The following is a 15349-nucleotide window of genomic DNA, read 5'->3' as shown; positions in this document are numbered from 1 at the left end:
AAGATTGAAAAGGCTATCAGTAGTGCCTTGGCCTCTCTTCCTCCCTATGGGACCATGAGTTGAGGCAAAGACTCTCTTGCTACCCCAAAAACATAGATTTTCCTTGTTCATATGACTTCTAGTGTTTGCAACTCTCTAGTAGGTGGATAGTCCAGTTTTTCTTTTCTTTAGATCTTCTTTATCATGTTCACTTCCTGATTTATAATGGTCCTTTTGCATGCTTTCCTTTCTTACAGCATTTCCCAGCATTTCCTTCTATACATCATAGTTCAGGCCATTTTAATGCAAAACTCTGTTTTTCCTATAATGCACTCATTTCATTGGTTGCTTGATTTTCTTGGTTGACTGTCAGTTTTGATGTAGCAGATCTCTTCCAGTAGTAGGCCAGCTTACCAGCAATCACACTCTCCATCTGATCCATGCCCTATAGGTCTCCCAAACTTCACCTCAATTCTACCCTAGTTTCCTTCATTTTTCATAGAACTTCTTCCTCTCTCCTTGAGCAAACCCAATCATCTTTCCCTCTCCTAGTGACTCATGGTAGACTGTAGGCACCCTAACACTTCATTCCAACCTTCATCCACCTTTTCCACCCACTCTCACACCCTCAAAACAATGAAAATTGCTCTCGACCTCCTCCTGTAGGCCTCCTATAGTTTCCCTGTTTTCCTCCTGTAGTTTTCCTATGTCCTCCTGTAGTTTTTCCTGTAGGCTTTCTTTCGAAGATCGAGTGTGGAAAAAGCCTCCAGAAGGCCACCTAAGACCTCATAGGACCCATCCACACAATCCTACATCCTCCCAAGCTCCAAAACCGCCCTCTAACGCCACCTATTCACTGCCACACTTACACACAATAAATTAGATGCATGTTGAATTCACATAAAAATCCAAAAATAATTTTTTTGCTTATTTACTTCTAGAAATAGCATGGTTAGATGTTGTTTACTTCCTTGAGTAGGTAATGGCATTTCTTTCATGGTTTTCATAGTGTTTTTGGCAAAAGTAGAATTAGCTTGTTAGTTAGGGTTTACTAGGTTTTGCTTTACATTCCAGTCTCTCTCCTTTCTGCAGTTAGAATAGCATCTGTAGAGTAGTATTTCTTTCCTTTCATCACACATAGAGCTTCTTCTGAAATCTATAGAAGTTGGCTTGAGATCCTAGTGATCTTGCGCCGGCTGACCAAGTGACAACCTGCAGTGAGAACTAGTACTTGTGCATACAGCACCGAAGCTTCCAAGTTTGTTACTAACTACCGAGTTGATAAAAGTAAAGTTGGCAGCCCAAGAGTTGCAGCATTCTTGTTGTAATACTGGCGCTCACCAACTACCTGATTACCTAGGTACTAGAGAGTAATATTGTTGAGTGTTGTTCTTGGTACTCTATAGTAACAAGATGGTTATTTGGCTTATCTAAAGCTAGTTTCAGGTAACTTAGGGGATTCTTAATTTACCCAAGGCTATGTGGAAGTGAAATTCCATATATAAGTATTGTATGATGTGGTACTACAGCAAGGGGTACCATGAGGGGTGACAAGGGTGTCCAACCAAGTAAAACGAATTGTATTTCCTTTATGTATTCTTACCCTACAACAAATTTACTCGATGAACAACATATCACTATTTTAATTATAAACATCAAAATATGTCTCTAGATTACAAAAAATATTCTCTATCATATTGGCTTAGGAAAGTGTTATGTACCACTTCTGGTGTTCTTTATTAGCAAAATAAAGTATTCAAAGCATAAATAATAAAATGCACTAAGATTTATTGTAGAAATAACATATTATAATAGTAATTAACAATAGAAACACCAAAATACCACAAATAATTGTACCTTTATTGATGAAAGAAACATTTACTTGCCTCTTTGAGGGGGAAACCTCAAGATGAGTAGAGTTCCAACTACAATATACTTCACAATAAATCTCATTACCTTACTTTTATTTCTTTATATAGTTTTATATACCTCCTTGGAACTTAAATCTATTAGGAAAAACCTTTTAGGAAGCCTTTTTACAATTATTGTTTTTAGACTATATTTACTTTATGGGCCTTATTCATTAGAGATGGTTGCAATGCATAGCAACTTAGTATTTGTTTGGGCGCTAGTGTAGGATCCTCACAAAACATTAATGAAACAGATTCAGATGGAAATAAATTAAATGTTTTTTTTAGGGATTTTAAGTGTTCATTGCTTCTTATATGTGTGTATGTTGTTTAAAAATTACATAGTTTAGATACTTTTCCCTTTTGCATCTTAGGTTATCAAAATATGGTAGTGGTTAAAATGCAACATTAGTATTTAATCTCTTTTACAATTTCTAATTCATTTGTAACCTTTCATAACTTATTTTAATTAATGTTCCATATCATTATGATTTGTGATTGTGAATAACAATAAATCCATATTTTCATCTAACATTTATGTATCCAATTGAACACAATAAATTATATTAAATGATAATTACTTTTAAAAATCTGAGTTATTAATGAGTCAGAGTTTGGAGTGAGCACATAGGGCCATCATGCCCTCCATGTGCAACCCATATTTGAAAGGAGATATTATTAGTAGATTTCCCATTATGGAAGATATGATTTAATAAATTTACTAACTTAACAAGAATTGTGACCTTAAAACAAATAAATTGCCCTTTAAAACTCATATTTGTATGTAAAAAAACATGAAAAAAAATGCAAAAGTGGTGATGTAGCATCACCTCTTTTTCATTCTAGTGTTAAAATTCCAACAATTTTCAATCATGGTAATAAAAACCAAATATCATGACTACAAAAGACATAAAAATACTTCAAAATGAAAAAGTGGTAATGCAACATCACCCATTTTTTTAGCGTTGAAATTCCAACTTTTTTCAACGATGGCATTAAAGACCAAATATCGTGACTATGAAAATCTTGAAATTTTGTACCTAAATCATAAAGTGGCCCTAACAAAAGCATTTTTTTCATTAAGGTTAAAATTATATCTCATTTAAAATCTTAGCCTTAGACAACTAGACTCTATTTTCAATTGGGCATTAAAATTGCAACATTTTTTTAACTATGGTATATAAAATCATTAATAATGTAAACAAAATCATAAAAATACCATATTTTTTTTTAACTAAGAAAATGTTTTTTTAATCAAATTAAGTAGTTACAAACCCAAGGAAGGAGCAATTTATCCCTGCCACAAAGAAATCAAACATAAACTCATTAGAACACAGAGACATGACTATGATGCTCTAAAATTGAAGAATTGTTTCAAAAAGGAAGGGTACAACACCCTTGATGCTCCTATAGATGTATTAACTTCAACTTAGAAATAACTACTATTTATTTCACAGTGGACAGTGAAATCCTACTATGGTTCGCACTCTTACAACTATTATTGATCATAGGAAGAGTATCTACAATTTTTCTCTAGTCAACATGTTAGAAAGTGTAGCAAGAAATGATCAATTTGACTTTAGCCTTAGTCAAATTGAGTAAATCAAATTTCCACATCAGCAGGACAACTTGGAGGCAGTTAACTAGTGTGACATGGATCTTGTCACTCAATTAGCTCAATAAATTCGAGTTAATGGGCTTGGAGTTCAGTCATGCATGTGTTGATTGCTAAATTTTAGCAATGTAGTTCAGTTGTATTCAGTTAATTGACATATAGCTATAAATAGAGTCAGCTTAAGGTCATTTGTGCAGTGGGACAATAGTTTGAATCAGAGATCTATCAATTAACTGATCAATTAGCCCAAAATATCTCATGCATGCATGGAATTCGAATTGTTCAGATGGACTGGAGGAGACAAGGCTAGTGTAACATGATTTGTATACTAGTTGAGTGTACAGTTGTTGCATGTAGTCAGGAGATCAATTCCTTGGGAATTATGCAAGGAAATAGGGACTTCCCTATTATTTAGGAGCTCGAAGTTGCTCATGATTGTGTAAGGAAATAGGAGGTTGGAGGAGACAGAAATTGGTTAAGTGTTGGCCAGAGGCTCTCATTTAGTAGAGAGAACAGTGTTGCTTTTGCAGGATGTGCTCAGAGTTGGAGCAAGAAATTATAATAGTTTCTTTATTCAACTGATTAATGCAAAGAGGCTTGAGGGGTGTTGGCTTAGTGTGTCTTGACCCAGGTTCAAATTTAATTGCACCAAACAAAACCCTACAGTACTGGCCCTTTCGGCATCAACCCGCGTAGTGCAGGCTGAAATCTCACCCGAAGTAGTATGGGGGGATGCTGGAACCAAGTTTATGCATCCAGAGATCATTGTGGTGTCTTTTATTTCCCTATATTTTCCTTTGCGTAGATATATAATCCCCTAGGGCTCAATACTGCAACTCCCTTTAAACGGCCTCTAGACCTTCACGACGGTCTACAATAGGTCTTTGCAGACTCTCAGTAGTTGAATCATCCACTTACGTGTATCAGAAAATAACCCTAGATTTGAGATCGCGCGGATCTACTTAAGTATTTAATAAACATAACATAATATATTATAATCTTCGCGGAAGTACTTAACATGCATTGCATACAGTTATTAAGACTTGTCCCATAGATTCGTGCATCAATAGATTATTATTCCATAAAGGCATTAGTTCAATCATAGCATATATCACAAACATAGATAACAGAAGTAAACAGATAAACATAAGGATTATTCAACAGTCTTCTTTATTGATCTTCAATATAGTATTACAGACTCAAAATTGTCCTGCGCACTCAACTGCAGGGGTTCGCGCACTAAGTTTCAGACACTACTCTAGGGCCTCTGCGCACTCAGCTGCAAAGGCTTTCCCTCCTCTATGACTCACTTCTCTACGTTATCTTCTATTAACCCATTACACCATCACCATCAGATTATTTTCTTAGACTTTCTAAGACACACATATTTATACAATCCCATGGTCCGCAGACCATGTGTGGATCTCAAAACCGACTTAGATTTACATAGACAAGGGGCTGAAACCCCTTTTACTCCTAATTACCTATGTGCTCTTCATCCATAAATTGCAGAGACTTTACATCTTTTACCAAAATTTACATCAAAACTTGAGTTTTTAACCCCAAAACTGGCCCAAGGGACCCCATCCCAACAGGCCCCCGACACAAAGGTCGTGACTCACCCTCGAGTCACTCAGCTGGCACTGCGATCTTGCTACCCCGGCTCCACATGCATGACTGCAACCTCGGCAGTGCTCTGCGTAGCTGCCTGCTTGACCTCTTCTATGAGCTGCTTTGTAGTTGGTCCTTCTGCGGCCAGCTTCATCGTTTTTTGTGTGTGCTATAAGCCCGTCAGCTTCTCCTAAATGTTGGTTGTGACTTGGTACGCTTCTTCTAACCAAGGTCCCAAACTGGCCTTAATTACAGCCTCCTTCTTCTAAGTTACTTCTACCTGTGCGAGGAGCTGCTTCCCCTCCTGCAACTTGGCTAGGCGTTGTGCTGGAAAAATTGAGTGCGTCGTCGCCTTGACCTCATCATACTGCTTCTACAGCTCTCGAACCTCTATGTTCAATATCTGGAGGTTTGGGACTTCCTATAGATTCGTTACCAACTCCATCGCCTGTTCAAATAAGGCCAATCAATCAGCAACTGTGGCATCCAAAGTGGCCATACCTTCTTTTACAGCAGCGTTGTGCTGCTCCTCAACCTCGGGTGGAGTCATAGGATGCAACTTGAGTTGGAGCTCCGTGATTTTCATAGTGAGATCAAATTGAACTCATCCAAATTCCACCTTTGCCTCACGCACTCCTGCAGCTAACTTCTGGATCTTAGCTTCCGTCTATGCGTCCTTTGGAATGTGAAGCTCTGACACTGTTTTGCATGCCTCTGCTACCGTGACCTCCAGTCTAGAACTTTGTGCCTGCATTGTATCTTTTTCCTTCAAGGTCTGCATTTTCTCGGTGAACATTTGTTTGTTGTTCACCCTATATTCACTTATCAAATTAAGAGCGCGTTACTCTTGAGCTCTCAATTCCTCCGTCACCCCTGCTTGTAGTGCATGAAGAAGCTCATTAGGGAGCGCTGCAATGTTCAGCCCGATGTTCTTAAGGGTACTTAATATTATGCGATCATTGGCCAATGCTGCAAGTAGGGACCCTTCTATTAAAGCAACAGTTCGAAGGTCCAGGGTCCTTACCAATTCCGCAGCCTGAATCATCCCCGGTGCTAGACTTAGTTGTGTTGCACTTGCTTGACCTGCGCCCACCTGTATCCTGTTAGCCTGGATCTGAAACTCGCTCAAATCCTTTTGGATGCTCCCCAGCATCTGCATATACTGCTGCTCGAACTACTGCATCACTTCAGTGGTAGTGTCCCATACTTTGTTGTCGATCTCATCAAGATAGCCCTCCGTTAATACCATGGGATCGCCCTACGACTTGTTCGATTTTTTCTTTTTGCGGGGACCTTCCCACTGCTCCTATCCGTGCTTCTTAAACCTAAACGGGGTGCTCAGCCCCTCATCTCCTCTGCCACCCTATTCGGACTATTCTTCCTCCTCGATTGCGGGTGAAGGGGATTTACCGCTTCTCTGTGATTTGTGTTTCTCTTGCTCAACCTGCTCCTTAGCAGCACGCTCCTTCTCCATCCTAGCCTTTTCTGTGGCTTCCTTTTTCCGTTGCACGACCAACTCTTGTGCAACCTTCCTGGCTGCATCCTTCCTTTTCTTTTCTACCGAGTTCCATATGCCCTTACTGGTTCTGGCATCCAAGTCTGAGGGGGCACGCGCCACTCTGCTGACCATCACTTGATTACCTCCTATATGTCATGATCTGTGACCAAATATGGTAAATCATACCATTTCTTTTGCGGGTCCTTCCGTGCCTGAATGTAGACTCGATGGAAGTCAGCCTTGAATGCAACATAAGCTGACAACTGCTCGTACAAGGTCGGGGACAACCTTGGGCGCTGGTTGATGGCCATGTGGAGGCTTGATTCCATCAAAACCCAGAATATTTTGGTTTTTATGACCCTCGCAAGGTCCTTTGTGGCCCATATGGAGGCAAACTGCGCGACCTCCGATAATCCTTCTTTCAATGGAGGAAACTGGTTGTCCTCTAGTAGCTCCCATGTGACCAACACAATGGAGAGCAGCAACCAAGCATAATGGAATGGCTTGGTCTCATCCTAGACCTCACGACAATTTGCAAGGAATTCATTGCATAGGTACCTTCACCAGTTGAACTGCACACCCTTCACGCATTGTGCAGCTAGAGAAACCACGAGCGCTGGAACTTCATCCGCGCGACACTTCCTCATTACCTTCCCTGCCAAGATTTGTGTGGAAATTTGCACCACGGCTTCATTTATGGAAGTGATTGAGTATCTGTGCAGATTTTTCATGAGGGAAAATTCCTTCTTCATCTTGTCTTCCAAATCTTTTTCGCCTACCTTTCCACCAAACTCCTTGGCCAGATTCAAACCCTCATGTGGCAAGTGCGTGATCCTATGGATGAGCATGTCAGTGATGGGTATAGGCCCTCCTAGCCATAAGCACCCATTGTGCACTAGATTAAGCAATTGACGCACACAGGTTGTTTTAATAGTGGTGCGGTGGAAATGAGGCACCCACAGCAGGTTCAACAACCCTGAATTCTCTACTCCACAGATCCATTCCACCGTCTCTAGATCAGTGACACTTGAGTCTAGGTAGTAGACATGGTTCATATAGTTGGTTGTTGCTAGGTGATGGAACCACTCATGATCTGCCAGATCCCAATCTTCCATTTTCAGCAGGGGGATCTGCGCAAGGCAGCAAGAGCATAGAGATGACAAATTTGTCAGGGTCTGTCCTTGGTGACCTTTTCCTTCCCCTTGCGCAAAGGGATATAGTCAGGGAACTTGGTAAGGGGCTCCATTCCCTCAGCGCCTATGTCCTCGGTGCCTTGTCCTTCCTTGACCTCTAAATAAACAACCCTCTCGGGTTGCTTGTCTTTCTTTTGCTTTTGATTTGCAGAGTGTTTTATGGACTATTCGCACACCGGTACCAAATTCTTCTATTTATCGTTCTTCGGTTTATGGGTTTCTTTAATAGGGGTAGGCTTCGGCCTAAGCGACCTCGGCATCGTAGGCACAGGAGCCGAAGCTTCCATACTCACTACCTCTGGAGCAACTCCTTCATTCGCGACATCACCCCCAGTGCTCACAATCTCAGTAGGGCTTGGTCCTAACATGGTTTCAAGGATGAACTTCTTATTCAATTCTGGTAAATTGGCAAATGCAAGGCTCACGACCAAATCCTCAAATAACGAGTGGTTCATAAGCAATAGACAGCACAACTCAAAAACTCTAAGGGTGCAAAGTGTTCTCTGTTGGACCAGCACACATAATTTATAGGGGTTTTTCAATTCAAATCCCACCGTTCCCCCCAAAATTCTATCATTAACGCTGGTTTGGCGGCAGATCTTCAAAGATTTTTGTCTTAAATGTCACCACCCGCTCCTCTTAACCATCTTCTGGCTGTCAAATCATGAATAGTGACTCCAACGGCCACTTTCCTATTATGCTGCGTGGAACCTCCCTCCATAGCGCATCTTCCTGCGTGCAGCTTCTTATACTACAACTTCAACATTTTCCACACAGTCCCCCTGCTATGTAGTCCTCCAATCCTGGAAGTGTAGTTTATAGTCCCACACCCCCTTACAACTGCCTGGAGCACTGAGACTTTTCTATTGTCATATATTCATTGAGATGGATCCCGTATATATGGTTTCAATCAGCTTCCATTCACCCTTCCCGAAAAGGTTCTCCTTTCAACTTCGCGAGCTAAATTGTGCCTCCATCTGTAATCTCTTTGATAACATATGGCCCAAGCTAGTGCATCTAAAATTTCCCTGGAAACTTAGTGAAATTGCTATCATATAATAATACCAAATCATTTACATTAAAGGTGCGCAGCTTGATGTGTCGATCGTTCATGTTCCTTTTGTACTTGTTGATGGAATCCAGCCAAGAATATGTCTTCTTCAAGTTCCATTAGCTACGCGAATCGTTCTTCCAAGGCTTCTCGATCATCCATATCGGGGAAAGTTGCTATGTGTAGACTAGGCACGATATATTCCATAGGCATCACAACTTATACACCATAGACCAATCTAAAAGGTGTTTATCCTGTCAGCTTTTTACAAGTAGTCATGTACGCCCATAGTACTTTTGGTACACGCACACCCCAGTCGTTCTATTACACGTTACAAATCTTCGTCAACGCGTTCTCCAAAATCTTATTAAAGGCCTCAACTATTCCATTAGCCTGAGGATGATACAGTGTGCTCTTCTGATGATAGACCTAGAACTCCTCAGTCAACACGTTGATTGTCTCGTTTAGGAAGTGCGTACCCCAATCACTCATCAACACTTTTGGGCAGCCAAATCTGGTTAACACATACTCAAACAAAAACTTCGTTGTTGTAGCCCCTATGCAATCCTTAACCAATTGTGCCTCTGCCCATCTAGTTATATATTCTATCGTCGTGATGATATAGCGCACACCTGTCTTCTTTCCTGGGGGTTGAATTGGCCCAATGAAATCAATTTCCCATTTTTCAAATGGTTGCAATGATACTTGAGGATTTAGTGGCAACTCGTCCCTCCACAATGGTCTACCCATTTGTTGACATGCATCGCATGCCCTACAATACACTTTAGAGTCTTTATGCAGTGTAGGCCACCATAAACCTGCGCTCAAAATCTTCTATGTTGTCGCCCTTCCTACGTAATGTTCGCCGGCATCCTCTCCATGAGCTTTAGTGAGGATGCTATTCTGATCATAATCTGGTACATATCGTCATAATATCTCATCTACACCCATCTTATATAAATTTCCTACAATCACTGAGAAATACGTCGCGTGCACTACTAGTTCCTAATTTTGCTGACTCATATACCCTTCTGGTTCCATCCCTGTAGTCAAAAAGTGAATAATATCTGCAAAATAGTTATCTGTTATTCGCACTGTGAAGAGCTGCACATTGGAAAATCCTTCCTCTAAATTAGTAGGCTCCTCTCCTATTTCAATCCCCGACAGGTGGTCAAGTCCTGCATTCAACCGTCCTGGCTTCACAATCACCTCAAAGTCGTACTCCTTGAATAGCAGCAACCTGATGAGCCCCAGAAATGGGTAATTATATGGGCTCATTTTGGCTCTTAATTCGACTTAATCCACCATTCTCATTAGTTTATTACATGTTTTTGAATATATTTATGCTAATAGAGTGAATTGGGTTAGTCATTTTGTCATGTAGTCTAATGTGTGCTTTATGCAGAATTTTTGGTCAATTTTGGACAAAGTCAATGGATTTATGAGCAAATGGCAGCAAATACTCAAGGAAAATAAGGAAGAGGATTTTTAGGGGGGGTGTCTCATTCATTTATGACCCCTTTCCTTGAATCCTCCATTAGCAACTCGGAGCACAAATGTCCACATTGATGCATCCAAGGGGCAGCCGAGAAGGTAACAAAGGACTATTGTTTATCTCCGGTTTTGGAAAGCCGAGCTCCTTGATTTTAGGAGGAATGTTGTAGGACTCCATCTGTATAAATAAGGGGGCTTAGAGCCTCAGTAGGTTAGCCAGTCATTAGTAGAATTTTCGCACTTTTGTGCAGCACTTGTTCAGCTTATTTTCGAGCTTCCTTTTTTAGAAAAGTTTATGTAATGTGACTTTTATTTTTTATAATGGAGATGAAACAGTTTTTGAGCCAGCACTAATCTCTTTCAGAGGGTTGAAGCTCTTGGGTTAGGTCCCAACCCAAGCTGCCCAGCACCTCTTGCTTTGTACTTATATGTTTTTGCTTCAGTTCATGAGCTAATTTCTGTTACATAGATTCATTTTGCTTTGTTTAGATTAGATTGCTTTTGATGGTTTGCATAGTTGTTTTTGTTTCAGTTGCTCAAGTAGGTTACTGCAGTGACAAAATAAGATTCAAAAACGCCAACAACAGGCCCTAATCTCCTTTCTCCCTTTCTGGGACTATGATTCGAGGTTAGGGCACTACTGCTGCCACCAAAAACACAGTTTTTCTCTCCCATGCAATGTCTAGTGTGATGACTTGATTTGGAAAGATTAATATATTGCTTTAGATTCAGTTGCCTAGATCATGTCCTATTCTTTTACAATAGATCTCTCTGTGTGATTTTCTGTTCAAGGGTTACTGTTCAGCATTTCCTGTTTGTAGGTCAGAAATTAGGTCAAGCTAGAGAAATTTATGTTTTCATATTATAGTTAGTTCTTTCTTTCATCGGTTTTCGTAAGTAGACGTGCAGATCTCTTGCAGGACACCTCAGCTCACCATACATCCATAAAGCAGCTAGCACCATCTCACTTCCCATAGATTTCCCAAGTCATTCGCAACATTTCGCCAATCTGCCCTAGTTTCTGCATTTTTCTCCATAAGCTTCCCTCTTGCCATTTGAACAAATCAAACTATCATGTTCCCTCTTAATCTTCCTTGACAATCTCCAGACACCTCAACACCTTCATCTAGCCTTCAGTTACCCTTTCCCATCATTTTTCCACCTTCAAAACTCCAAAAATAGCTCTCGGCCTCCTCGTGTAGATCCTCTTGTAGATCCCCTGCAACCTCCTATAGAATTCCCAGTAAGTGGTTTTTCGAAATCCGATTGCAATGGAAGTCTTCAGCAGGGTACTAGGGGCTTCTTAGGACCTCTCCACACCTTCCTCCACCTCTACAAAAACCAACTCCATCTTCCTTCCCCACTAAACCTCTGCACAATCACAACCAGATAAATGAAAAGCATAATAATTTCACATAAAAACACTCAAAAGTACAAAAAGATGTTTCCTTCTCATTTCTTTTCAGAAGTAGCTTGAATAAATGTAATTTACCTTTTTCAGTAGTCAATGGCACTCCTCGCATTAGTTTCTATCTCTTTTTCTGCAAAAGTAGGGTTAGTTGGATAAATTAGGGTTTGCTAGGGTTTGTGTTACATTTCAGTTTTCCTTCTCTTTCTGCAAATAGAATAGCGTTCGTAGAGTTAGCTTTCTTTCATCACAGTTAAAATCTTCTTTCGAGAATTCATAGAAGTTGGCTTAATCTCCTAGTGATCTTGCGTCAGCTGACCAAGTGACAGCCTACAGTAAGAGCTAGTACTTGTGCATACAGCATCGTTGCTTCCAAGTTTGTTACGAACTACCGGGTTGATAAAAGTAAAGTAGGAAGCCCCAGGAGTTGTAGCATTATTGCTGCAATACTAGTGCTCACCACTTTTTGGCACCATTGCCAGGGAAGCATCAGAGTATCTTTTGACTACTGCTTTCTTCTATTTTCTATTGCAACATTCTTCTCAGTAGTTTATTTCAGCAAAAGTAGAGTAGTTGTTCCTTTCAGTTTTTGCATTTCCTTGCTTTTATTTCAATTCTACAATTTCCATTTCAGCAAAAGTAGATTAGTTCTTTCAATTCTGCCATTTCAGCAAAAGTAGATTGGCTATTTCCTCGCTTTCATTTCAATTCTACAATTTCCATTTCAACAAAGTAGATTAGTCATTTCCTTGCTTTCATTTCAATTCTGCAATTTCCATTTCAGCAAAGTAGATTAGCCATTTCCTTGCTTTCATTTCAATTCTGCAATTTCATTTCAACAAGTTAATTTCAGTTAGTTGAAATTTGTTTGTTCAATCAATTTCAGTTTTGCAGGTACAAGCAAAAAAAAAAAAAACAAAACAAAAACAAAAATCACCCAAAAAGAGATTTCCTTTCATGCCCCGTAGGAATAGAGCTAATTAAGGAAAATTCCTACCCAACACCCCCACCACATCACAAAGTCACCCTTCTCTCTTCTTCGATGGCAGTGATCTGACCACCAGAGATATACGAAGATCCTATAGTAGAAGAAGAGGAAGAAACCATCCCTCCTGAGACCATGACTGAGAACAGAAATGTTAAATGGAATGGAGAAAGAGTAGAGGGTACCTTTCCCATCCAAGAGACCAATGGGGACACTAAAATAAAGAACATAAGCCATTCATCCTTACCTCACTTCCATGGGTTGACTACCAAAGATCCCGATACCTTTTCGTTTGAATTTATTGTTATTTGTGGGACCTATGACTATGCAGAAGATGAGCAGAAGTTGAAACTGTTTCCTTCTACCCTCAAGGATGCAGCATTGTGCTGGTTCATGGGGTTACCTGGCAACAGCATCACAACTTGGGCTTAGATGCAGCGAGCCTTTAATAACAAATACCGGGACTACTGCAGGTCAAAGGATACCAAGGAAGAAATCTTCTGAATGACCATGGGAAGCGATGAATCCTTGGAAGATTATGAAGAGAGGTTTCAGCTTAGTTATAAAAGGTCCAGGTGCACACTTGACCCCGAATCTCTGAATTTGGTCATGCTCAGAGGAGTCCTGGAAGACCTTCTAGATACCCTCCATTTGCTGGCTAGGGGAGACATCTACCAACTACCTTATGAAGACATAAAGACTGTGTTTAGAAACCATTCTAGGGCAGCCAGAAAGAGAGGTAGGGGAAGTCAACCCCTAGCCAATACATCCTCATCCAGTTCATCCCTTAGAGGTGAATTTGGAAACCTGTTGGAGGATTTCAAAAGCGAGATGATGCAGACTCTTGCCATGCAAATGGATAACTTGCATATAAAAAGGAAACAAGAAGAAGCAGAAAGGGCCTTGGCCATTTTTTGTCCTAGATGCACCAGAAGGCATCCTAGGAACGAATATCCATTGAACTCTATAGAAGTGTGTTTAGTCTGTGAAGAAGCCCATTCTACAAATCAGTGCCCTTCCTTGCCCGGACTTAAAGCTGCATACCAGGGAACTGAAGGAGCCACTGAAACACTCTATTTCATGAACCAGAGGAGGCCACATGGGCCCAGACCTTACCAGCAGGGAATGTGTTGGGTCCCTATAATACTAGTGATTACCACATTACTATTGTAGTTACACCCCTTATTTATATTGTTGTGCCCATATTACCCCCATGTTGTTATTTCTGTGCCCCATAGAATCCCTCTATTGTTATTTTTGTGGCTTTATATTATTATTGTTAGGTCAGCTGGATTATATTGTGACTCCTTAGACTCCTATATATAGAAAGGAGGTTTTGTCATTTGTATCATCCAAGAATTGTTTATTTATGTAATGTAAAGGAGGTTTCCCCCTCGAAGAGGCTGAATTCTAAGGCGTTGATCTATCTTTTCTATCTTTTCTTGAGCTGGTTTCATAACATTTGGTATCAGAGCTTTGGATTCTAGGGTTTCGCTGCTCCAAACAGGTCATCGTGACATTTTCGCTATAACTTTTTTTCTGTAACATTTCAGAAGTCAAAAAAAAACCCATTTGAGAAGAAATCGCGCTGAACCTTAGCTCCGAATTTCAGAGCTTTTCGCGCGATATTTGCGGAGATATGATCTGAGGAAGTTGGTCTTTTTGCAGACTCCTGAATTACATTCAAAACAGGTGACCTGGGGAAAATCATCATAACTTTCTCTCTGGGGATCGGATTGAAATTTCGTAAGAAGGTACAGAAAGAGGACAGACTGTAGTTTCTTGTATGCGAGTTTCAGATCCAAAGGTTGAAACAGTGACTCGTGGCACGTCGTACAAGTTCGCTCTACTGAACTAGTCTAAAAGCAAGTCACTGTGGGAGATTTCACATAACTCTTCCTTGGAGAATCCAATTTGGGTCAGACTTGTTGCATTGGAAAGAGGACACAGAAGGCTACTACAGGTTGCAACTTCAGAATTGGATGATCTGAAATTACAGAGATACATAAGATTCAATATCAGGCTTCTATAAAGTGAAAAAAGGTGTGTAGTTTTTTTTTTTAATTTTTGTGTAAGCTTGGTTTAACGGAATTCAAAGGGCATAGTAAAGCATTATTATCGGTAACTGATGCCCCGAGGAAAGAAAATGCAAACACCTAGTAAGGAACCTGAAAGCTCTAGCATGACTCATGCATGACTCATGAAGAAGAGGAAGAAATGCTACATGATATATCAAAATTACAAGAACAAGTGCAACTAATGTCACGCTCACAAAAGCTAACAGAAGCTAAGATAAATGGCGTGGAATCTAAGATAAATGGCGTGGAATCTAAGATAAAGGGCATGGAAGCTAAGATGGATGATTTGAAGATGGATTTGAAGACAAACATGGCAGATTTGAAGACAGATTTGAAGACAGATTTAAAGACAGACATGGCAGATTTGAAGACAGATTTGACAAATTTTCTACAAGAAATACTTACTAATGGTGAAAAGGGTGTAAAGGAAACTCATGATGTGAACAAAAGTAATGTTAATCATGATTCCATAGACTCTAATGTTGGATCGAAGACCCACCATATTCCAAAAATCGATATGAGGAAGT

This window comes from Pinus tabuliformis, chromosome 2_1 (genome assembly GCF_031772625.1).
Source record: "Pinus tabuliformis cultivar Carrire ecotype Pingquan chromosome 2_1, CPIR1, whole genome shotgun sequence".
NCBI lineage: Eukaryota > Viridiplantae > Streptophyta > Pinopsida > Pinales > Pinaceae > Pinus > Pinus tabuliformis.
The sequence above is the reverse complement of the archived record's forward strand: the minus strand, read 5'-3'. Positions refer to the sequence as shown.